Below are 26,408 nucleotides of genomic sequence, written 5' to 3' on the forward strand. Positions count from 1 at the left end.
TTTGTTAAGGACGAAAGTGTTTCTTGTACTGATTGACGCATTAACCCCTTAAAGATCGAGAGAAAGAGAAAGGATAGCGTTTACCCAAGCTCACATACTCCGAAAGTATGCGTACTTACGTACGTATACGTATTAATACGAGAGTAGGGTATTGAGATCACATCCGTGTGACCTTGGCTTCTAGAATCGGAAAGGCATCGGATCTTCAAAATAAAAAATTTCCTAGTGGTAAGAAAGTAACTATTGGTGTGGAGTAGTAAAAAAATATCTGATTAACTTTTTACAGTTAGTACAGGAAATTTTTAAAACAGGAAAACCGAAAACTCTAATGTAATTCATGTTTAAACTTGTTAATGTAGTGGTTGTTAAAAGTTTATAAAATCACATTTAATTAGAACAGAAATCAAGTATGAATGCAAACCATTTTGCTACTACATTAAATATAAATATAAAATCTTCCAGAAAATCCTTCAGATAGAAAGGTATGAGAATTTAAAAAATTTCCCTCGATACAACACTTGTTATTTTAACATGGTTAAAAATAGACTTTTCAAACGAATTTTAAAGTTCAAGGACCTGGGGTATTGTATTACAACGTATTGCAAAGAACATATTTCTAGATTTTTTTCTACCTTTGCGATATGGCTTTTCTCACGTGATCTTTGAATTGTGACCCTTTGAACTAAGCATTCGACAAAGTTTATTTTAGATCACAATATTTACACGAAGTTCTACGTATTCGGCGAAAGATCAAGTGTTTGATTTTAGAACTCCTGCATTCTACTTCTTTCTTGATGGAAACTCTTGAAAATTCATGACGTCATAATTTTCTTTCATCGAATGGGTTATTATTTGACGCATTGCCACATCGGAAAGTTCCAAATTCTTAAAATTTTTACACGTTTCTGTTTCATAGTTTATGAAATATTTAAAGAGTTATTTTTTGTACTTGAGATTCTTTTCCTGTGGCAATTAAAGGTGACCTACTTTTGTGTTCTAAAAAATGTGCAAGGTGATTCTGCTCAGTGATTACGTACGGAAGGGAGGTAGGGTAACAATAAGGATCAAAAATTTAATGGCAACACCATGGCTTTAAATATCATCCTTAGCTGTTTGGGGTGCTTCTCTAATATGGACTGGAAGTTCTTGCGCTCTTCAACCAGCATAATTATTTACCTAAATTATCATAATTTTATATTTTCAGATAAATATTGTGAAAAATTTGCATTAAAATATGCCTAAAAAATTACAATTTATTAAAAATTTGTTGACTTTAATAACCAAATCGTCACATTCCACATCAAATTCACTAAGAAAAAACAGCAAAATGAATTGTTTTGTAAATTTCGAAAACTTAAAATTAACACCAAATTTCAATTTTTTTTTAGATAAGTAATAGAGAAAATTCAAATGTCTTCGAACAGTCAGTCCTTAATAAAGGAGCACCCATGCACAATATTTCCGGCTATGGTGTTACCGAGCGATTCCCAACCCATATGATGGAGCACTATTTCCCCTCAAAGATTGCAATTGCCGAATTGAGTCCCTCTGTAGACCAATTATATATAATTGGCATATAAAATTTTATTTTCTTAAGGAATTTACAACTCATTTACATATGAGTACGCTTTACACAGTATACTCATCACACAGTGAATCTACAGTACAATTCACAGTGCAGTATATTTGCGAAGGATCTGCATACATTTTAACAATTGTAACTATACGAAACATATCTCGATAGTTAAAATCAGGGTTTTTACGTACCCATAACAATTTTACTTGTGGTAGTAAATTTACGTTAATTCTACTCTTCTTTGTGGCTTTAACATTTATAGATTGTTGAGATGACCAATATATAACAATTCATTGTCATGTTGACATGACCTATATGTGGTGAAAATCATTAACCATTTAGAATGCAATTTATTTAACACTAAACATACAATAATCGGTTATCGTATGCTGCATTGTATTATATTGTAAAGTGTTGGTATATTTAGTGTTAAATATCAAACTAAGAGGAAAAAAATATTAAAAACTTATAGTAAGTTTTCGTTAAACAACGGTTGTTTTTATTAAGAACTTCTTTCGGTATTTACGAAACATTTTATTTTTATATTTAATGGGGTAATAAAATGTTTGCATTAATGTTTGGTTCCTGTTTTAACATTTGTTTCAATATACTTATAAAGGCCTGTTATTTAAATAGTTTTAGCATACATAGAGAAGATCAGTTAATTATTTTATTGTGTTTTAAACGTTGACGGAAGGCAAATTAAAGAATGCCAATTGCTCCACTTTGCGCAATAGTTTTCGTAAATTCGAAGTGAATTAAACAGTAAAACTTGTGGAATATTTATAACTACCCTTGCTTTTAAAATTACAAGCTAAAGTTGAATTTAATATGAGACTTTAAATTTTTGATTTGTAGGGGTGAAAAAATTACTTAAAAAGAAGTATATTAAACTAAAAATTACTTAAAATTCATAGACACTATAAAGTGTTTCTTCACAAAGCGGAGCAAGTTGGCATCTCTGCGAATAAGTATTTGCCTACATTGTCACTTTAATAGATATCTCACTACAACAGCAGAAAAGCTTTTTTGAAGTGCGTAGAAGTTGGCAGGTATGTAGTCAATTAGAATCAAATTTGCATTATCATTTATATGATGGGGTAGTTATAAATGTTTTATCTCTTTCTGAAATAGATTAATGCCAACACACTTTTGCCATCGATTTTTATTTATTTGAAATAAATGCACGATGAGTCTCACTCATCAAACGATGCCATTGGCTTATTCTTAAATTTAAAAACTAACAGTTCATTCGTAAATGCTACCACAAAGCGAAAGGCTTTATATATCAAGACGAAAAATAGCAAAACTAGGTAAGAAAATCATCATTTCAATCTATCGCTTGCTTTCGGGAAAATTAAAATATTTATAACAACCATTTTTTAATAGTTATATAAATAAGAGACTGTTTACTCTACTAGCGTATATAAAAATATCTCGTATATGTAAGTATGCTTACTCTTATATAGCGTAGATGTGAATAGAAATGAATACTGACTTGGTAATAATATCACTATTTTCGCAGGATTCAATGAATATTTGGTGGGGTTGGACAAAATTATAGGAACAATTCTAAAATTTACTCTCTGGAACAATCTTTCTTTTAGCAGGAAATGGTTTGGAAGTTTTTAAATTGCAAAACTGTTGGTACAATTTGAAAGATCATGCTTAAATCGTTTAGAAATGGTGACCTTTTTATCCATGCAAAATTTGCATCGTCCAAAGTGAGCATATGAAGCTAAAAGCTGCAAAACCATCAACATCATGGTTTGCCATACAGCCAAATGTGAGCCATTGCCTTCCTCTGTAGATTTCTCCATAACTTCCAATTTATACTTGATCCCCAATCCTTTTCATTAATTGCAAGAAACTCAGACTCCACCGAGTCAGCCCACCTCAACCACGGCCTTCCCCGCTTTCTTGTTCCACTGGGTTGAAAAAGCAGGATCGCTTTTATTGTATTGTCATCACTCTTTCGAATCACGTGGTACATCCAATTCATTCTATTTATTTTTGTGCATTTAATAATATCGGGTTGCTTATAAATCTTGCACTGTTCAAAGTTAGATCTCCTTCTCCAGTTATTGTCTTCATTTATTCTGCAAAATCTATCTCTGAAATATTGCGATAAAATTTTCCAAAAGGCTCCAAACCTACTATAAATAAAAATATATATAGATAATATATGCATTGATGCTATCCAATAAAATGATTTCAAAATTGCTGGTATTTAAGCTAGGAATAGCTTAATGATTTCTCCTCCTAATTTTGGACGAAGTAAATTTTGCATGCCTATAAAGGACGCCATTTCTTAAAGATTCAAGCAGGATCTTTCAAAATGTGACAACAGTTTTGCCATGTAGTATATTACGAAAAATTTGCTGTTAAAAGAAAGATTGTTAACAAAGAGTTAGTTTAAAATTATTTCCACAATTTTGTCCAACTTCTGTAAGTTGGAATTGAGTCCAGTTCTCAGGGAAGTCCGAAGTCGAACATTTCGATTACCGACTCCATAGCTCCGCTAGGAACGAATTAATTTAAAACTCGCAAATACTAAATAAAAATGCTTTGGTAGAGAGATAATAATTTATTCTGAGTAATAATGGAGTAGTCGAACTATTAATAAGTAGTCAAATTTAGTAATAATAGAGTCAATAATAGAGCTTATTACAACGCAACAGACCCCGTGCAGAAAAAAGTACTAAAGCCTAAATTTACTGCTATGCCCTGTAATATCTTACAAAACATTTGATCATAAAAGAAAGATTGTTCACAAAGACTTCATTTAGAAGTAATAATTTTGTCTTGTCTATAATTTTGTCCAGCTCCTGTAAGTTGGAGTTTCAGTTCTCAGAAAAGTCAGAAGTCGAACATTTTGATTACCGACTCCATAGCTCCGCTAGGAACGATTTAGTTGAAAACTCGTAAAGAATAAAAATGCTTTTGGTAGAGAGATAATATTTTACTCTTATTAATAATAGAGTAGTCGAACTATTTATAAGTAGTCAAACTTAGTAATAATAGAATCAATAATAGAGTTTACTACAACGCAACAGACCTTGTGCAGAAAAAAGTACAAAAGCCTGAATTTACTGTTCACTTCTACTGTTTATTAACCTTTAAATAAGTCATATGATTATAAATCACTTTATTTACCCAGCAGATTGAATAAGGAAGCTATACCTCATCAAATTTATTGGAAATAAATGTTTACAGCGGAATGAAATTGCAAAATCTGTAATGAAATGTCAGTTTTTATGGTGAAAGTCAAGAAAACAAAAGTACAGTATGAAGTTATTGAGCATGAGTAACTAAGATAATCATATATGTCAAGGAAGCAATTTATTTTTATAGTGTTTTAATGGAATATAAAAAAGTGCGATTTTCACTTACATTCGGAACACAGTAAATATTTTATTTTATCTTTTATGAAACAGCACAATTCCGCCGTGAAATTACTATAAAATGTACAGTGCGCCAAAAAATAAAAAATATGGACTATCCTGAGTAACTTTTAATGTAATGATCGGATCTTCAGGTTCCAGAAGTCATTCTTAATGGTTCGAGAGGGTGAATTTAGTCAAGAAATTGGCGATCGGTCTGGGTCTAGACTAGCAGAATCACCAATAATTTTTCTGAAATTTAGATTTGGTGTAATTAGAAATAGAGCCAATTAAAAAATATATTATCTTTTTAAATCGCACTAATTGCTTCCAAGAACAACTTACAATCTTTTCCAGTCTTGATCTGTTTTAAAAATTTTATTATTAAAATAAAATTTACACGCGGCGCTCACGATACTGCGTTCCATGCTTCATTATTATTATTATTATTAATATTTTTTTTGTTTTTGTCAGTCTTGTTTTCTTAAAAGTTCTGACAGACTTCAAATATGCTAATTGATGCCGACGATATTTTAAATTACGAAATAAGATACAAAAACGAATACGATACTTTCTCTGAATAAATATACCTTTTTTTTCAACGGATTCGGATTTCTGACTCCCAAAATATAGGAGGTCGCCGCAATCTGAGAAGTATGGTCCCCATGGCTTTCTGGCTGGGAAAGCGATCCAAAGTTTGCACCCCTTAATGTAAGTTTGACATTTTGCATATTTCGCCAAAATTCGAAAACATTTTGAGTGAACTGGAAATTGCTTTTACTTAATAATAACATTCGTTTATCGAAGGATAATTGCAAAGTAAATATTTCTTATTATTTTATTTACAGACCAGAAAAAAATTAAACTATAAGGTATACAATTTTTTACATCTTTTTAAAGCATGTAATTTACGTAGCAAATCGCAAAATTTGAGCCGAATCGGTCGAATAGTTCCTAAGAAATAAAATTTAAAAGATGTCTTAGAAATAAAATTTGATTTCTCAGGAACTAATTTACCGATTTCACTCAAATTTCGGTATTTTGCCTTGCAAAATTACATGCTTTAAAATGATGTAAAAAAATGTGAACTTCAGAAATCAAAATTTTTCAACTGTTATTAAATAAAATAATAAAAAAATATTAAATATATAGCAAAATTTATTTTTGGCGTAGAATTTTCTTTGAATCAATGAATTTTATAAGTGCGTGGAAAATTTTTTCAATTAGCTTAAAATGTTCTCGAGATATGGCAAAATATGCAAAAACTAAAATTAAAAATAAAGGGTCGAAACTGTGGATCGCTCTCCTGACCAAACTATGGGGACCATATTTCCCAGTTATAACTACCCCCTATAATTTGGGTATCAGAAATCCAAATCCGTCGAAAACAATGTATGTTTATTTAGTGAATGTTCGTCTTTGTGTCTAATTTCGTTACTTAAAATATGGTTTGCACTAATTAATTGGCACATTTTAGGTAACCCCCTCAAACTATTACGAACCAGTTCTACAACGAGAGGATCTGATGATTAGATCAAAAATTATTCAAAACAGTCCGTTTTTTTTAAATTTCTTTTTTACTTCAAATAGAACAGAATTCAAATAGTTTAGAATTCATTGAACATGCTTGACGTGGTTTTGAAAATGAACAAAGATTAATACAGTAGTCGGATAAAATCATGTAAGCACTTTTATATTAATTCTATTCAGTCATTTTTCTTTTAGAAATAAATGTTTAGAAAGATTTTTGCATGGCAAAACTGTAGAAACTCGTAACAAGTTAAAAAATTCGTAGCAAAAGCATTTAATTTTTACTTTTTATTCAGAAAAACTAAAACTTTATCCTATAATAAAAATCATAACGTATATTTACTTGTAAGAAATTTTACAAATAAATAAACTTGTCATGATCTAAAAATAGGGATAGTCTGGAATAGACTTTTTCCCTAAAAGAAATGTTACTTGTCTTTCCGTGTAAGTAGTGGTCTTGCCTCATTTGTAGGACGAAAATATTCCTACAATACTCATAATTTCTAATCTATAGCTAAATTTTTAAAATTTTAGAAAAATAACACCGTAGAATTTATTTCGTATAGTGTTAGGTTTATTTGAAATCTGGAAAAACTAAAAATAAACTGCAGTAAAATTTATAAAATGTATAAAAAAAATTCTGTATTGACGTGTTTCTAAAGTAAAGATTACATGGCCAAGCAGAACAAATGCAAAAAATACGATAACGCTATACCGTGATTTCGATGAGAGCTTATATTACATCACTGCGGAAACTACTGGAGGAAAATAAACAAATCCTAAACTGGCTCTTTTTGGCTCTTATCACAGCTTGCGCAATAATATACTTTCCCAAATTTGGAATTGAAATATCATCTTGATTTTAACTCTTTACACATAGTTGGCATCTTTTATTATTTTTTTTAATTGTGAAAGATTTTGTAACATGGTAGTAAACTTTTAATTTTGGTTAAAACTCACAATAACACTATGAATAATCTTTATACAATGGTTAATTATTTTAGATTACTATAGTCACAACAGTTTTTTTTTAAGGAAAAAAAAAAGGAAATTCTATATCCCTTCTCTTCAACTAACATTAGACCTGCTGCCTTTTTTAAAATTTTTTACGCAGCAGCTAAATGTTAACAAAGCAATCTAAAATCTTGGCAATTTCAAGAAAAAAACTTTTTTGAAAAGCGTAAAAGTTGGCAGGTATCGTTTGGAGAGTTTAATGTTTTATATGCTTTCAACTCATTATAACCTAATATTATTTTAAACATGTAATTATTATTTTAACTCAAAGTATTTTAGGAGCGTCAAAGAAAGCAGCAGGTATTTGTGGCTATCTTTGATTATTTTAACATTATTTAATCTCGTGCTTATTAGGTTATTGAATTCAGATGGTGTATATGTGACGGACAAAGTATGAAATGCCGGCATTATATATAATGCCTAGGCATTATATATAATACCTGACGTTTTTAGGCAAGTATGAAACATGAGAAGTATTACATACTTTGTCTAGGCAATATATATAATGCCTAGGCATTATGTATAATGCCGGATGCTATTTAGGCAAAGTATGAAATAAACTGTGAATGAAATAACTGTGAATGAATAACAAAGTATGAAATAAACTGTGAAACTACTGTGAATGACCGAAATCGGTCGTTGTTGACTTTCACCGGTGAATGTTGACAATCACATAGTCGGTTTGGTGAATGTCCGAAATATTTATTACATCCGATTTGATTTTAATTTATTCTTGGATATAATTACATTTATTCAATATTTTAATACTTACTGACAATAGATTAGAAGAAACATCAGTGTTTGGAGTATCGGGCAAATATATACCCGGCAGTGTCTCTTGACCTTAAGAAAACATCAGTGTAGGGTATACCGGGAAATGGTTTTTTTAAGGTCAAGTGTCATTGCCCGGTATACCCTACACTGATGTTTTTTTAAGGTCAAGTGCCATTGCCCGGTATATATTTGCCCGGTATACCCTACACTGATGTTTTTTTAAGATTAAGGGTCACTGCCCGGTATATCCTACACTGATGTTTTTTTAAGGTCAAGTGCCATTGCCCGGTATACATTTGCCCGGTATACCCTACACTGATATTTTTTTAGGGTCAAGTATCATTGCCCGATTTCACCATCGATTACCACCGATTTCGGTCATTCACAGTAGCATGCACATCATTTACAATATAACCTCATCAGGACGTTTATTTCATACTTGCCTAAATAGCATCCGGCATTATATATAATGCCTATAGGAAATGTGTGAAATATAAATCATTTCATACTTTGACGGCTAGTTTTAGGCATTATATATAATGCCGGATTTCATACTTTGCCGTTAACATATATATATTTCAGTAAAAATATTTCATATGTTTTCTCTTCAAAGGCTTATATAAAAAAAATCAGCCTGTATCAAGATTTGTAAATATAAATACGAGGACAGGTCATTTGATTTAAAAGTTGCATTCAAATCATCTCAGCTGGAATCACAAGATTTTAAATGATCCACAAATTAGATATTAAAATGCTTTATTAGCAAGTTTTGTTTTATTAGCAAGTTATAGGACATTGAACTGTCCACGTGTTTTACCCATCATAAGTTTTCTATGTTTACTTAGATATTCCAAACATTCTTATTATTGCAGTTATTAGTCTCAACATGATTTATGATATTATTATTCTTAGCTGGTTAACTTGATATAACAGATGAGTTTGGAGGCACTTTTTCTTAACATCTAGCATAAATAAAATAAATCTACACAGTATTAACTAACACGAAATATGCTTTGGTAACTCTTTTTACATATTGAGCCAAATTTTAAAAAAAATTTAATTCGAAATTAAATGAATAACTTCTTTTTTTCCTTTGATTTTTGAAATGGACATTTGGGCCACGCAGCGTCCCCTATCCCATTCATCATGTTTATTTTAATAATTGTGGTGGGAATTTTAAGGTCAGCAGTCTATGTGGTGGCTGTTAGTAAATGAATAACATCTTCTTCTTGTTCTTTTGATCTTAGAACTGGATACCTGGGCAGCGCAGCGGGCCCTATCCCATCCATCATGTTTACTTTGATAATTGTGGTAGGAATTTTAAGGTCAGCAGTCTATGTGGTGGCTGTTAGTAAATGAATAACAAAATTGAATGTCTGGTTGAAGTTCACTGCGTTGTAATTTATGCCCTTGTCATAGAAATCTGCATTTAATTTGTATATATATATTCTAATAAGGTCGGGATCTTGAGATCTTTGTTTAGATTTGTATTTCTGATGAACCATCTGGCACGGGTGATTTTTCTGTGTATCTTGTTCAGGCATTGGTTGAGTTTTTTCATGAGATGTTCCGTTATGGTTGTTCAGGCAGGTGAGGCATATGTGATAATTGGTCTGATCATTGATGTATATTGTAGTTTTCTTTGTTTTAATGAGACATTCTGGTTATAGATGAGTGGTTGTATTATTGTTCTTGCTGCGTTTGCTTTGTCTATTATAAACAGCAAGGTAAGCTTGCTGTTTATTATAAGGCTGAGGTAGTTTGCTTTTTTAACTATTGGTGTTTGGATATTGAACAGTTTTGGTTAAATGAATAACTTCAGACATTCAGAACAGGATTATTAGATGTTTTTTGAAAAAAAGATGGTGGCTTTTTTTGACTTAATACATACAAAATGGCTAATACATACAAAATGAATTTGAACATGTTAACTGACTAATACAATTACGTTGTTCCTCAGAACTATCTATTTTTGTTTGTGAATTTATCTTTTAAATAACGCTTAATTTTGTTAAGAGTACTTAAAGAATTATCAATAAAAGTCTTGGTAACTGCAGGTAATAATAGATATTTATTGATTTCAGTAGAAATTTTGAAGCTTTTTAGCTGACATCTCTACACTTAAGAGAGGAGTGATCTAGCTCTGGATGCAGCCAAACAGGCGTGAAGAGGAGAAGGTATCTTCATCCAGGAAGGTGGATGGTTCAAGAAAACGACAAGTAGATCGTTGTTCACACCCCAAAATTCATCAGCTGTCGGAGAAAGATCGACGGATGTGTGGGTTTAACTCACAAAGCAGAATACGCTAAAAAAGATGATAACTGGAGAGTGTTTAAGTGTTTAACTTAAATCTAAAAATCGTAATGTTGAACAAATATATAAAGAATCATCATCAACAATCTTAATCCTATGACGGATATCAGGCAATTGGCCAAAGAATCAAAAGAAGGGCGGGATTTTCATCCATCATGAAAAGAATAGTTCGTTCTTTTATAGAACACGATGTCTTACGTCACAATGATTATTACTTGACTTCCCTTCACTTCCGTCCTGGAGACGAATCTGCAAAAGACTAAAACAATTAAGTTTATAACTGGAAATTACTTATTTCCGCAAGGTGTTCATCAGAAAAACAGTCAATGGATTGATAGACCTTCAATCAAAACCCAGCACAATTGGTGAAGCTTTGCGCCTCTTTTTTTTTAGAATGATTACATTTTCATCAAGCTGAAGGAGGAGATGCTTGTAGGGGAAATTTTAGGAGCCGCTTGGAGTGAAAAATCTCATGCAGAAACGAGACTACATCACCCACATCTCTGGATTGGAGCGCAAGGGGAAAATAAAAATTAAAGTGTTGATTCAATCCATATTCTTCTGGGTTGATGCGTGAAATGACAACGCGAAAAAAATGTAAACAAGAGCTATGAACCAACGAGTACCCAGCTAGCGAAGCCGCCTTAGTATTTAAGTGATAGTCCTAGTGTTTTAATTTTATTGGGCACCTGGGCCGCGAAGCGGCCCCTATCCCATTCATCTGGAATTTTTGAACAGTTTTGGTTGAGCAATGAGGTAAGCAGGCAATGGAGTTGCTTTTATGAATGTTTCAAGCTCTTTGCTTGAATAACTAAAAAGGAATCAAAAATAAATTGAGCAGCTTGCTCTAAACTGTGTTTGTTTGATTTTGGAGTTGTTCAGAATTGTATCAGCATGAGTAAACGTTATTTTCAGAAAGGTTGATGAAATTATTTGTTTTGATAGTTATGATATGAGGCGTCGGAGGTGAAATGTGCAGCTATTGGTCTGTAGTTTTTATCTTTGATATAATTTTCAAATTTAAAGATTTCATTAAAATTTGCTGTTTTACATTCTATGGCTTTATCGAAAAAATCTGCGTTTAGCTTGTATATATGCTGTGATAGAGTTGGTATTTTGAGGTCTGCATGTATATTGGTATTCCGGATGAACCATCTTGCACAGGTTATTTTTCTAAGGATCTTGTTTTGGCATTGGTTTAATTTCTTCAGTAGATGTTGAGGTATCGTTGTCCAGGCAGGTGAGGCATAGGTAAGTATTGGGCGGATCATTGCTGTATATAGTAGCTTCTTTAGTTTAAGTGACATATTCTGATTATATATTAATGGTTGTATGGCTATTATTGCTGCATTTGCTTTATCTATTGTGCTTTTGATGTGATCATTCCAGGTGAGTTTGCTATTGATTATAAGGCCAAGATAATTTGCTTTTTTAACTATTGGTATTGGTATGTTGAACATTTTTGGTTGAAGTTGTGGAAGTATTTTAATTCTTCTTTTTTGTATAATTAATATTTGTGATTTTCCAGCATTTACTGCAGTTTTCCATTTTAAGCACCAGTCTTCTATTTCGTCTATATGGTCTTGTAGTTTTTGAAGAGCATGATTTGGGTTTCTGGATTTAATAATAATACCGGTATCGTCTGCGTAATAGGCTGTTATGCTGTTATAATCGGCTTTGTTTATAGGAAAATCATAAGTGTATAATATGTATAATATCGGTCCCAGAATGCTGCCCTGTGGTACTCCGGCTGTGATGTTTCTCTTTGTGGATTTTTTGTTTTTGATGGTGATTTGAAATGTTCTATTAGAAAGATAGCAGGATAGGAGTTTGATTATGCCGGGTGGAAAATTCAGCTGTATGAGTTTATATATTGTACCAGTGTGCCATACTTTATCAAATGCTTTGGATATGTCGATCATCAGGAAGGCTATTGTTTCTTTATTTATGATTGCTCTGCCAGTATAGTCTATTATTCGGAGTAACTGTTTGGTGGTATCTAGTTTTTGTCGGAATCCATACTGTTCGTCGGGGAGGGCTGTAAGAAGTGGTTTTATTCTATTGTAGATGATTTTTTCGTATATTTTTCCAAGTATGTTAAGTAGACTGATTGGGCGATAACTCTCAGGGCAGCTTGGGTTCTTATTTTTCTTGAGAAATAGAATGACTGATGCGTTTTTCCAGATTTGTGGGTAGTAATTATGAGCAAGGCAGACATTAAAAATATGCGTGATTTTGCAGATGTAGTTGTTTGGTAATAGTTTTATCATCTTATTCTTTATCCCGTCCTCACCTGGAGCTTTATTGTTTTTCAGTTTTTGTATGATGCAGCTAACTTCTTGATTATTGGTTGAATTTATTGTTTCTGGGATGAGGTGTTCAGTTTGAAAATTATTAACTTCTTCTGTGATGATATTGTGATGATTTTGGTCAGAGTTGATATTTGGTGAAAATTGATTTTGAAGTGAATCTGCGAATATTTCGATTTTTTCTGATATTGTGTAAGCTGCGCCTGTTGGTCCATTTATTGGTCTGTCTATTTGAGGAGTTGTTTTCAGTTTCTTGGCCATTTTCCATATAGAGTTGTTGGTAGTGCAGAGGGAGGCGATTTTTGCCTGCCACAGTTGTTTTTTATATTTTTTACTGTGTTTTTTAATCTGGTTATTGAGTTGTTTTATTGCGTCCAGGTGTGCTGGGTCGTAAGTTCTTTGGTACCATTTCCTGTGCGAGTTCCTTAATCTTATTATATTCTTTATTTCAGGTGGTAATCTGTAATGATGGGCAATATACTTGGTTTCTGTGGAAGCGTTTTTAAAAGCATCTGTTATTTCATTCTGGATTTGCTGTATATAGTTTTCTATTGCAGTTTCGTTTTCCAAGGATGGTAGGTCTGTTCCATTGATTGTAAGAGTATTTTGAAAATGGTTCCAGTCAGTTTTATAATTTGGTTTCTCAGATTGTTCTATGGTTTCCCCAACGAGCAGTTGAACTGGCAGATGATCTGATGACAAATGGTTATGAGCGCAGGCGAGCATAGGAACATGCATGTTTGTTATTGCGAAGTCTAGTATGTCCGGACTATGGTTAATCCGATTTGGAATGTAAGTTGGAGTTGTTGGTGCTACTACTGTTAATTGATATTTGCTTATAAGATCTTTCAATTTTGAACCACTGTGATTGAAGTTGTTGCAGCCCCATATTGGATGTTTGGAATTAAAGTCACCTGCAACTATTGTATCTAGGGTGGCTGGAAATAGGAGGTTCATATCATTATCTGTTAATTTATTTTTTGGAGAATTATAAATTCCTGTGATTTTGATGTTCTTGTTTCTGTAGCTTAATAAAATAGAAATTTGCTCATATCCATTATCATCTTTTGAGTTATATTCTGTTGTTAATAAGTTGGTTTTTGCTAGAAGTGCTACGCCGCCCCCTCTGTACCTTCTATCACATCTGTAGATTGTATAGTTGGCTATTTTAAGATTTTGGGTTGCATTTAGATGAGTTTCTGTTATTATGAATATATCAGGATTGTGTTCTATTATAAAGTTTTTTAGTTCATGCTGTTTTTCGATTATACCATTAGCGTTCCAAAAATAAATATTGATGGTTGGTTTCAGTGTTGATCTTAGTATTCTGAATCTATTGCTTCTTGTTCTTCTGAGTAAACTGCTTTTTGGATTTTCTTGAACATGTTAAAGCTTTCGTTGCTTTGTAAAAAGTTCACAAAGAGCTTGAGCTCTGATAGTAGTGATTTTGCTTCCTTGATGATGGTTATGTCTGTTTGTAGATTATTGCTGGTATTTGGTTGATATGCTGATTTTACGATTTTTGCATAGCTGTTTGTGCTGCCAGGAGTAATTCTGTTGTTTTGATTGTTGAAGCTGTTGATCTTGAGAGTCGGATATTTTGGGCACTGCTTGTAGTTGGCCGGGTGTGGTCCACCACAGTTGGCACATATTGCTGGAGTATCTTTGGTTTTCTGACAGAGATGAGTTAGGTGCTCCTGACCGCACTTCAAACATTTAGGTGTATATCTGCAGCTGGCCTGGACGTGGTTATATTGTTGACATCTATGACACTGTGTGAGTCCTCGGCGCCCTTAGTATTTAAGTGATAGCATACCTGCCAACATTTAATCCCTTCCATTATGATTTTTCCTAGTGGTATTAAAATGGAATTAAAATTTCAAATTTAAACAAAAAATACGTCTCATTTGAAGAAACTTAAGCTGACAACCACATACCTGCCAACTTTTAATCCTTTCCATTATAATTTTTCCCAGTGGTATTAAAACTTCAATTTTAAGCAAACAAATACGTTGCATTTGAGAAAACTTAAATTGACAACCATGATAGTAACGCATATTAATATATGTGTTTAATTTTTGTAAGAATAGTGGTGCTCAAAATTATTTAAAAATTAAATTTATAAAAGAAAAAATAGTATATATTTACTACCACTTTAAATATGAACATAAAATCTTTCGGAAAATCCGGAAGAGTTGGCAGGCATGCAGGCATGCAGTCATGGTTGTAACACATATGAATATATCTGTTTAATTTTCTTAAGAATAGTGGTGATCGAAATCATTTAAAAATTAAGTTTATGAAAGAAATAATAGTATATATTTACTACCACTTTAAATATAAAAATGAAATGTTACGCCAAATGCGTAAAAGTTGGCAGGTATGGATAGTTGTTGACTCAATGGGGGAAGTTAGAAGTTAAATTAGAGGTTAAAATATGAATAGAGAAAGAAAAGAAAAGATAACACAAACATAATGGAAAATAAATGCATGGCCCTTTAAAACATACATGCAATTATTATTAGTTAGATTACAAACAAATTTATTATTATTATTATTTTGAAATATAAGTAAAACAAACACTTAAGTAAGTCAGACAAATTGAAGTCTCACTGTATTCCTTTCCTAATGGGAGAAAGCCACCCCCGAGCAAGTGGAAGATGGTAATTGTGATAAGGACATCACATCATCATACATGGTCATTCATAACGAGTAGCCGGAGGCTCAAAAGAATAATGGAAATGAAGATTAGCAGGAACATCTTGGTTTAAATACCGCAGGCTTGTTTTTGTCAGAAAATTTAAGTAATTAATAGGCTTATTTCTGCCCTAGTGTAAGCTAGAGCCAGATTTTTAGTTTTAAATGCTCCAAAAAATAAGCGGCGCGACAACTGAACCCAAAAATTCACGATATCTCATTCAAAGTGGCCGACAGACAAGTTTTAACGACTGAATATCGGAAATTCCAATGCAGCTCACCCTAAAGAGGGGAAGTGTACAAATGGCGAGTTGCAACTCCGTGATCCAATGTCACACATACATTTGAGGATGCAATTAATCTTATACAGTTTAAAGTAACTAAAAAATATTTAAACATATTTAGAAAGAGGGCTAGTATTTTCCTAACCCTAATAGGCTTAATTGCCACATTATGAGTGCATATTTTCTTTTTTTAAATTAAATTTTAGGAAGATTAGTAACTTATAAAATATAAACTAATACATTGAAGAAAAGAAACACATAGAAAGGGGCTATAATGACGACTAGCAAAATTATTTTTACCTTTCTGATTTGGAACCAAAAATTCTAATCTTTCAATCTAAAAATTTACCATATTTCATCTGCGCGTAAAGGATAAGTGGTCATACTTACAATTAATTCTTATTTAATTCAATATGAGGAAAAATATTTATATTAAGAGGCAACAGTGGCAAGTGAACTAAGTATAAAATCAATGTTTATGATAAGGATAAGAAGTCATACTATCAATTCATTCCTGCTTTATTCAATATTTTGGGAAATATTTATCATAAAAGACAATAGTGGCAAATTAATTAAGGGACAAAAATTTTTATGATAAAGGAAAATTAAGAGAGGAAAATTAAATTACTAGAGGAAAATTAAGTATATACAGGGTGTCTATAAAAGAACTCCGGGGTTTTAAAAATTTATATCTCACTAACTATAAAAGATAGCAAAATTTAGTCGATCTCTCTGAAAAGAGTAGCTCAAAAAGTTTTACTCNTATATACAGGGTGTCTATAAAAGAACTCCGGGGTTTTAAAAATTCATATCTCACTAACTATAAAAGATAGCAAAATTTAGTCGATTTCTCTAAAAAGAGTAGCTCAAAAAGTTTTACTCATACCAATTGGGAATGTTTGTATCAACTGTTGGCGGCGCTGCAGGGCGTTGTCCTTGAAATGACGTCGCGAAATTTGAAATGATGGCGACTCCGCAACAAAAGGCTCAGTGTGTTATTTGGCTCATAGAAACGAAGTCTTTAGTTACCGTACAAAGTGCAGAGAAAATTCGTGATGTTCAACATCTCAGGGAGCGAATAGTCAATTGTGTGGCAACCGTCCCCCCAGACATGCTCGCCAGGACACGGGAAGAGGTAGAATACCGTTTAGACGTCTGCCGTGCCACTAACGGGGCTCATATAGAACTTTACTAAGTGTTAAAAAAAACTTGAAAATGTAAGCTTTTCAGTCATGTATAAAACATGTATGTATGTTTTTTATTTCATTAAAATATTTTGCCTCAAAACCCCGGAGTTCTTTTATAGACACCCTGTATTTCTAACAACCTTATTTAGCAAAAAATATTTACAATGTATCTTAAACATGAATCATAAAAAATATTAAATAATTGGTAACAGGTGAGATGACGATGAGTCAAGAGACAGTTGAATTTCCAAATTGAGGTGTTAGTCATGATATTTAAGATGAAATAAAATCAATGCTTTAAAAAAGTTTAATTAAAAAAAACGTTTATAGTTTTCTTCAAATAAAAAGAAAAATGTTTGTAAGAAAATAGTTTGAATTAAGACAAAAGACTAAAATATCAATCACACTTTCATGAGAATGGCTCATAAACTTGCACTTAAACACGATTATTTTATAACTTCAGTTTGTTTGTTCAGTATAAACACATTTTCTTTTGCCTGATGTTCGAAAAATAAAGTTTTTTCCTAATTGGTTTTATTATGTAATCTAACTGTGTGGTTATCTAAAAAAAATTAAAGAAAAAACAAACTATAGGAAAAGTTTCTAGAAAAAAGCTTAATCACATTTTTATTATTTGTCTTTCCCAATTTATTGACTCAGAAATTTTCTTTTTCTTTCTAAGAATAAGTCTTTTATCCGTTAATAATCAATATTTAGAATTCACAAGACTCCACTATCATTACGTTATTTTTAGTATTTAATATGTTTTTAATGATTTTCCGTTTTCCTCTAATTTTTACGAGTAAGATGGTGGCCTTGTCGCTATAAAAAATTGAATGAGAAGGGTTAGAAACTTTAAATATATTTCGAAGAATGCAAATCAAATGTAAGTTAAAACAAGAAAAATAAAAGAAACTTGAACCTTCACTAAGCACTTTTTAAAAGTGAAGATTAACTCTGTGGACAAAATTTTTTGTTGCATTTATACGAAAAATTGCATCTTACCTTATTCGGGTGTGAGGATTTAAAATCTAGAATTAGTTTTGTTCTAAAAGGTAAAAAAATTTTTGAAAAGGAACTTTTCAATTTATTTTTTGTCTGTATGTAGAAATTGATAAAGAATGTATAGGCTTATATACATACACTAGGGGGCAAAGCCCCCTGTTCGCTACCGCTCACCAACCCCGATGATTGCTTCGCAATAATTGTTTTTTCTTGCCAGAAAACAGTTTTTCGACTAAAGTTAAAAATATTCACTTAACATCTATGTACTAAAAGGATTTCTGTTTACTTACGCTCTTGCGCCTCTACTTCCCACCTCCAAATATTACTATCTATTAGTATTATAAACATTTAGATCTCTTGGTGAACAGAAGTGATTTTTTTTTAATTATCATTTTTTTAAAATAACATTTATATTCTTAATACATTATATTGTTCAAACAAATTTGATGAGTTCACTACCATAATTTGAAATTTTCACTAATAATAACAGTACTGAAAAATAACTTTAAATTAGGGATACAAAAATATTTAAAGGAAAACAATACCTTTACGACTTTTGTTAATTTTATGCTGATGACAACCTAAACAATATGGAAATGAATGGGGGAAAACTGGATCCTACCACGTGATTTTCCAGCCAATAAAAATGCGCCGACAACAATGGAAAACTGCGACACCATCATTAGAATTTTATATATAGTAAGATATACACTTGTCTGCTTCTTTAAAAATAACACTTAAGGCAATACACATATGACCTTACAGAGAAATCAACTGCTTCGATTCGTCTAAATATTTCAATAAACGGTAGAGAACTACTACTAAAATTTTTGAACTAAGATTTTTGGTTAATTTTGCCAACATTTTAGAACGCATAACAGAAAGAACGCTTAAACTGTAACAGAAAGGCGAAATTTATGAGCCTTTGAATTATTTAGAAATACTGGCGAGTAAAATCTCAAAAAATCGAATTTATTAAGCCAAGAATCATACATTAAAAGACTCCACTAGAAAATATGTATTCGCTGTTCGGAGCAAGTTCGCATCTCTGACCTTAACGCACGCATGACGTACGCCTCACCTGCCTGGTGTAACGCCTCTGAAAAAGACCTCAAAATACTTATCATACTCCAAAACAGTGGCGTACGCAGAATTTTTTCAAGGGGGGAGGGTTCATAATTTTCAGAAATTACTAAAAGAAATTCGAGTATGTAATAAAGCACTATTACTTCCCTAATTTAGACAGCTGGACAATGACTTTTTATTTCGACAACATTGTTTAGTTAAATTTTGTTTTTATTTTTTAAGTTTAAGAATATAATTTTTTTTATAATAAGAGGTAAAATATTTTATTTTTATTAAAAAGTAGGAATAAATCAAGCCAGAAAAAACTACTCATACTGTAACAGCTACCTAAATAATAACCATATAAATGTGAATATTCCATAGAAAACCAATGAATTTAACTAAAAAATGACTTACCAACAAATAGGGAATTAAACCAGTATACAAACACGCTAAAAATTCATTGATTTATTCTGTAATATCCAAACGACTGGGTTTTTTTGCAAGTTCGTTTAAAATGTCTTCGACAGCTGGGATAAATTTTCTATGAATGCTTAAGAGCGCCAATCCATTCATTCTATTATTTCCCGTTGAGTTGCTTAAATAAGTCTTCAAACGGTGCACAGTCGAAAAGGTATCTTTCGTTTGCACTCGTTGAAACAGGTAGAACGACCAATATTTCTAGGAGTTTGAAAATGTTTGGTGTTATATCTTTATTGCACATTCCAAGAGCATCCGCCGCAGTTTTTGGAACACTACCTCCGTCTTCACTAATCCTTTTTAATCTTTTATACCAGAGTTTTAGTTCAGACTTAAGGCTTTCTTTACAGGTATCCAAATCTCCAGCGTAAAATTCCACTAATGCTTCAAAAGCCTTTATGTTTGAAGGTTGGCTAATGAAAGGATCGGCAGGTAGAAGACACTGAAATCCTTTCAAAATATCACGATGCGATACAAATTTTAAGTTTAATTTTATAAAACTTTCTATAAATGGAATAAAAACACTAACTCTGAAATACGAGGTATATCCACAAAGTAAGTTCCGTTTTGTTATATAAAGAAAACGTGTACAGATACAGAAATAATATTTATTGCACAAAAATCTACAAGTGTGAAACTAATTTTCTACATAGCTTCCGAAATTTTGTATGCCTTCGTCATAGAAGGTTGCCGCCTGTGTTGTCAACCACGTAGTAACATGTTCTTTCAACTCGTCGTCATCGTTGAAGTGTTGACCACCAAGGAAAGATTTTAGGTGTAAAAAGAGATGAAAGTCGCTAGGAGCGAGGTTAGGGCTGTATGGAGGATGGTCAAACACGTCCCANTTATATTTTGAATTAACACGTGACTTAGTACTAGATATATTTTTTATTGTTAGAGGGGGGAGGGCACCAAAATATTTTCAGTGCTTAGGGCCTCAAGAGGTCTTAATCCGGCCCTGCCGACATCACCTTCACGTTGTAGGTCTGTATGCTCGCCGAGTAATGGTGTGTGTAACGTTAGCAGCAACTCGCGTTCGCACCCGCAGAATAGAGCATGTGAACTGGAGAAGACACAAGAATGAATGGCACAATATTCCTTTCTCTCACGAGTGCCATTTTACTGTTTATCCTGATAATAGGTGTCTTTTCATCTGAAGGAAAATGGCATTACAAACAATCCTGCGTTCATAACGAAAGTAAAGTTTGGCGGTGAGGGGCGTGATGGTATATGCTGGCATCTCCATTGATGGGTGCACCGATCTCCATATCATTTGAAATGGAGCTCTGACCAATCATCGATATAGAGATTAGATCCTGAGACCTATTGTAGTTCCTTACACTGCAGCAATCGGAGATAACATGTTAATAAAGACAATTTCAGGCGAAATTGTTCTAACTTGGTGAATGATTTCCTTTAGGGGCGAAATCATACGAATGAATTGGCCAGTGTGTTCTCCGGACATGAACCCAATCATGCATGTTTGGGACATTCTGGGCAAATGAATTACTGGAAGACTACCACCCCCATAAACTCTCGAAGGACTGGAAAGAGCTCTTCTGGAAGAGTGGAAAAGAATTCCCCAACCCCTCATCAATAATCTCATTGATTCGATACCTCGAAGGTGTCCAACATTCCGAGGAAACCATGCCCCCAACTGAAAACGATTTTCTTTCAAGGAAGCACATTTTTTTTTCTCATGTGTACAAATTGTATTTTTTCCCCTCTTGTACTCAAATGCTCAATAAAATGCCCTTTTTCTTCCAAACAAATGTCATTTTTATCTCATGTAGCGTGCTACCTCTGTCGATAATATCATTCAAACAATTTTCCAGGTGTAAGATCAATTCACAACTTCAATACCCTTTAATTGTTCTAAGCAGTGTAGATTACTTTACATCTGGCACTGAAGGAGTTTATGGTAAGATGAAGTTATATTGTTTCTAGTTTTTGAATACATTTATACAAATTGTTATTTCTAGGTATGCGGTGAGAATTAGGAAATACCATCTTTTGCTTCCTTCATTACCAGTGTTTCGCTTTTTCCTCCATCAAAGTAAATTTCTTAAAGTTCTATTTCCTATTCTGCAACTTAATTCTGCAGATTTAGTTTAAGTTTTTCTTGCTTTCTTTGGATTCTCCATCTGTCTACAATGATCGAAGAACCTTTGAATTTCGTAACTTCAACTTTTATTTTTTTATTTTCTTTGTATTTTCTTCTTCGTTTCTCTCAATAAATCGTATGCTAATGCAACCACGAAGGCAGCAACAGGTAGGTAATTCCTTATCTGGCAACAAGTTCTAGCAAATGTCTCAAGTTTAATCCTGGTTTAGGGTGCGATTGTGGTTGAACGCGGTGGAGAACCTGAGACTTCTGGTACTTCTTCGACATCAAGTTCAAAATTTTCAGAATAAATTTATTCGTCTTCTTTTCTAACTAGAATGCTTTGATTTAACTCGTTTTCTTAAAATTCAGAAACCTATGCTTAGCCTAAAGTAAGAATCGCTTTTTATCTCTTATTTTTTTAATTAACTGTTCACAGACTTGCAAATCAATAGAACTTACACCCAATCAAATTAAAATTTGCAAATTAAGAAAAAAACCTCGCTCTTTAGATGAACTTTCCTTACTTTTTGCTGCTGCAAAGTAAGTGGTAAAAGCACTTGCATGCATCGATGCTAAAAATTGTTCCGTTTCGTTTGTGAAAACGCCCACTTAGTAATAAACGTGAGTGACTGTACAATTTTAAAAGCTTCATCATTTCTCATTTTATCAAACAATATTCTTTTTTGGTATAGAATTCTAAACGAAGTTCTACACCGAATTTTTTTGAGTCGGATAGAAAATTCTACCCTAACTTCCCTTTCTGTAACTGTTCATTGTTATTCTACTTTAATCTGTCGTTGTTATTCAGCCGGATCCAATTGTAATAACACATCTTCTCGCGTTTGGGAGATAAATTCGCTTTAACAACCATTAAAAGGAGACTTAATTTTATTTCAAGTTATTCGTCCTCTGACAGGAAGTCTAATGATGAACTGATACAGTAGGTGCGCAACAGCAAATGGCTCAATGAGTGGTCTATTGGGAAGAGAGGAGACGCAATCTGTCCATCTTTTTAGAAAAAGAGAAAGCCATTGCTGATTTAAAAATCCATGTTTACAGTACTTTCCAAAATGTCTCGCTGATTTTCTTCGAACACGGAGATTTTTATTGTGCAAATAAATCTGCAATTATGATTTGAAAAATTTTTCTAAAAATTGTTAGATTCAAAAACATTGCAGAAAATGAAAATATGATAGAAAGGTTTTAAAAAATATCATTAACACGTTGAATGCCATGGCGATCACCGGTGACAGGCACTGAGTTTGTTCGTAGCACCACGGGGGTCACCAGTGACCGGCGAAGCCAAGATTATTAGAAACACATAATTCGAGTAAATTTTTAATTTTTTTATATTATTATCGTTATTAAAATGGTTTGAAGAAATTAATGCAATATAAAACACACAAAAAATAGTTTTATTTATACACCCAGTTGCCAACTTACTCCGGACAGCGAATAAATATTTTCAAGTGTTAGTTTATTAATTGTGATTCTATAAACTTAATTTAGTAGGTTTTAACCACCACTATTTCTAAACAATGCGTAGGCTTATACAATTCACCATTTTTTCCGAATGAGTCATAAACTATATTTTTGTCATGTATGTTTCTTAGTCTAATTTCAGGATCATTGGGAAAAGGACTGTAGTGGCGTCAGACGCCCAGTTCCACTACAACGAACGAACGAATAAGCCATGCTAAAATCTGACTAATATTTGCAAAATTAGTTTGTAGTTATTTACCGTTTGGTCTGATGGGCAAGCCATGTGTTAAAAATATTACCTTCAATTCAGAAAGTTCGAGAGATAATTTGTTTTTATCCGACAAAATTTGAAAAATTCACGAAAATTCGTTGGTTTTTGAAAAATTTCAAAATTTTAAAGCTTTTGAGGGGAATGAAGATAATGTATGAAAACTCTGGAAAAGTTTAAGTGTGATATAATAGCCCATATAGAATTNGCTTTTTGTAAAATATTTTATAGTGTAGCAGATAATAAAAAACTAAATTATTCAGTATTTTGTTAATTTCCCCCACAAAGTATATTTTCGCAACAATATATGAATTTTTGAATCATTTACATGTAGTGGTGTCAAAATTTATTAAACACAAAATCATACATTAAAACACAGAGATGCCAACTTGCTCCGGACAGCAAATAAATATTTTCGAGTGGTAGTTTATTAATGTATGATTCTTGGTTCAAAAAGTTAAATTTATTAGGTTTTTATCCACCACTATTTCTAAATAATTCGTAGGCTTAGATAATTCACCACTTAAAGTACTTCTGTTACTCTTACCTTTCAGTTGCGCTTCGGCGATTTATTATTTATTTACACTCAGATGAATTAGTTAGAGCCCCTAGCGGGGCTGATGCTAAGATAACCACCACATATGAGTATGAGTACTTCTGTTATGCTATACCTCTTAAAAAGTAAGTAAAAATAGTCAAATATTTGCAAAATTTAGTTTGTAGTTATTTACCGTTTTTTTAATTATTTTGGCGTGTCCGGAGCAGTTGGCATCTCTGCGCTGTATTACTTTAGATGTAACCCCTCGGGGTCTGATCAGGGGTAAGCTAATCCCTGTAACTTAAGTGTAGAGAGCTACCCGCCACGATTGGTAACTACCAGGACGGCCGGGTCTCTACTTTAACAGAGCCACACTTACTTACACATATACACACATCCTCACATTCCTTTAACTCGCCCCCCTTCTGTATGTATTTCCAAACTGTAAATACTGTAAATATTCATTAGTGTTTTTTTTTACAATTGTACTTTATTTTTACCTTTTTCATGTACTTTTTTATTTCTTATAATTTTGTTATTGCCTAATAATGGCAAAGTGCCATTCTTCTTCTCTCAAGAACTCCATTTTGCTCCCCAAACTTTAAGTTTGTCATGTATATGTCTTAGTTTAATTTCAGGATGAATGGGAAAAGGGCAGTAAGGCCTCAGACTCCCAGTTCCACTACAACGAACGAACTAACGAATAAGTCATAAACTATATTTTTGCCATGTATGTTTCTTAGTCTAATTTCAGGATCATTGGGAAAAGGGCCGTAATGGCACCAGACACCCAGTTCCACTACAACGAACGAACGAATAAGCCATGCTAAACCCTTAAAAAAGTAGCAAATTCTGACTAATATTTGCAAATTTAGTTTGTAGTTATTTACCGTTTGACCTGATGGGCAAGCCATGCGTTAAAAATATTACCTTCAATTCAGAAAGTTTGAGAGATAATTTGTTTTTATCCGACAAAATTTGAAAAATTCACGAAAATTCGTTGGTTTTTGAAAAATTTCAAAATTTTAAAGCTTTTGAGGGGAATGAAGATAATGTATGAAAACTCTGGAAAAGTTTAAGTGTGATATAATAGCCCATATAGAATTTTTGGGTGGTAGTGCTTTTCAATGGAAAAAAGTTTTGAAGTGATACTTCTTATGCGTCTTCCAACAAGGTTGCGTTAAACGTTTAACGCTACATTTTTATTAGCCGGGAAATCACGTGGTAGGATCCAGTTTTCCCTCATTCATTTCCATATTGTTTTGGTTTTCACTAGCATAAAAGTAATAAAAGTCATAAAAGTATTGTTTTTCTATAAATATTTTAGTTTGATTTGATACACATATAATTTAATAGGTTAGTATTTTTTATTTTTAAACTTAGTGGATAACAATTGTAAAAAATGAGTGAAATCAATCCCACTGACAATGCGACGGATTTAAGGTTATGTCAAGGTACGTCTCTTGTGAATATCAATTGATTGTTAGGTTTTCTCTTTTCTAATTGCCATTTATATTTCACCAAATGCCGCCGTGAGGGATATTAAATTATTTATTGCAAAATCTTTATTGCCACTATCCACTGCAGGTTCACAAGTTCTGGCAGACGTTACTGGTGAAGAAATTGATTATTGTGAGCGGCCTGTGATCCTTGCAGGATATTTTAATATGAATTTCTCGTTACCTGAAGCTGAAACATTATTAACCTTCCTTAAAGACAAATTTGGATTGGAAATGATAAATGGTAGGAATGATCCAACAACCAAAGGGGTAACTACCATTGATGCAGTTTTTGCAAGAAATATTGAAAAAATGGAACTCAAACAGTTCGCATCTTACTTTAGTTATCATAATCCCATTGTAAAGGTTACAGATTTGGATATTTCTCCACTCGAAAATGATAATTAAAAGATGCGATCAATTGTGCTNTGGCAATTGAAAATGCACAATCTTTGAATTCTTACATTACTAAGTTATTATGCATGTTCATATAAATGTTATAGGAAGTAACTTCGCCATGCAAATCCTTCAATTTCTTAACAGAATTGAGAGTATAATAATTTGGATTTTTTTTTTTTTTTTTTTTAAATCTTATTCCCTTATTCCCTTTCATTAGAGAAATGGCGACACAGTATTCACTTGAGTGAATTTTAAAAAAAATAAATATATAGGGTTAGGAACACATTATTAAATTGCTTAAAAACTATAACCGACAAAGAAAACCCGATTGTAGATTTGGAATCATCGACACGAAAATGTCCAAGATCCACTCAAATCAGATAGAAAAAAAATTATCTCAAAGTTATTTAATCATTTTCATTGCCAACAAATTTTAAAATTTAATTATAAAATTTAGCCAGTATATTTTTTATTATCATTATTTATCATGTTATTTAT

Source organism: Parasteatoda tepidariorum, chromosome 6, assembly GCF_043381705.1.
Source record: "Parasteatoda tepidariorum isolate YZ-2023 chromosome 6, CAS_Ptep_4.0, whole genome shotgun sequence".
In the NCBI taxonomy this organism is placed as follows: domain Eukaryota; kingdom Metazoa; phylum Arthropoda; class Arachnida; order Araneae; family Theridiidae; genus Parasteatoda; species Parasteatoda tepidariorum.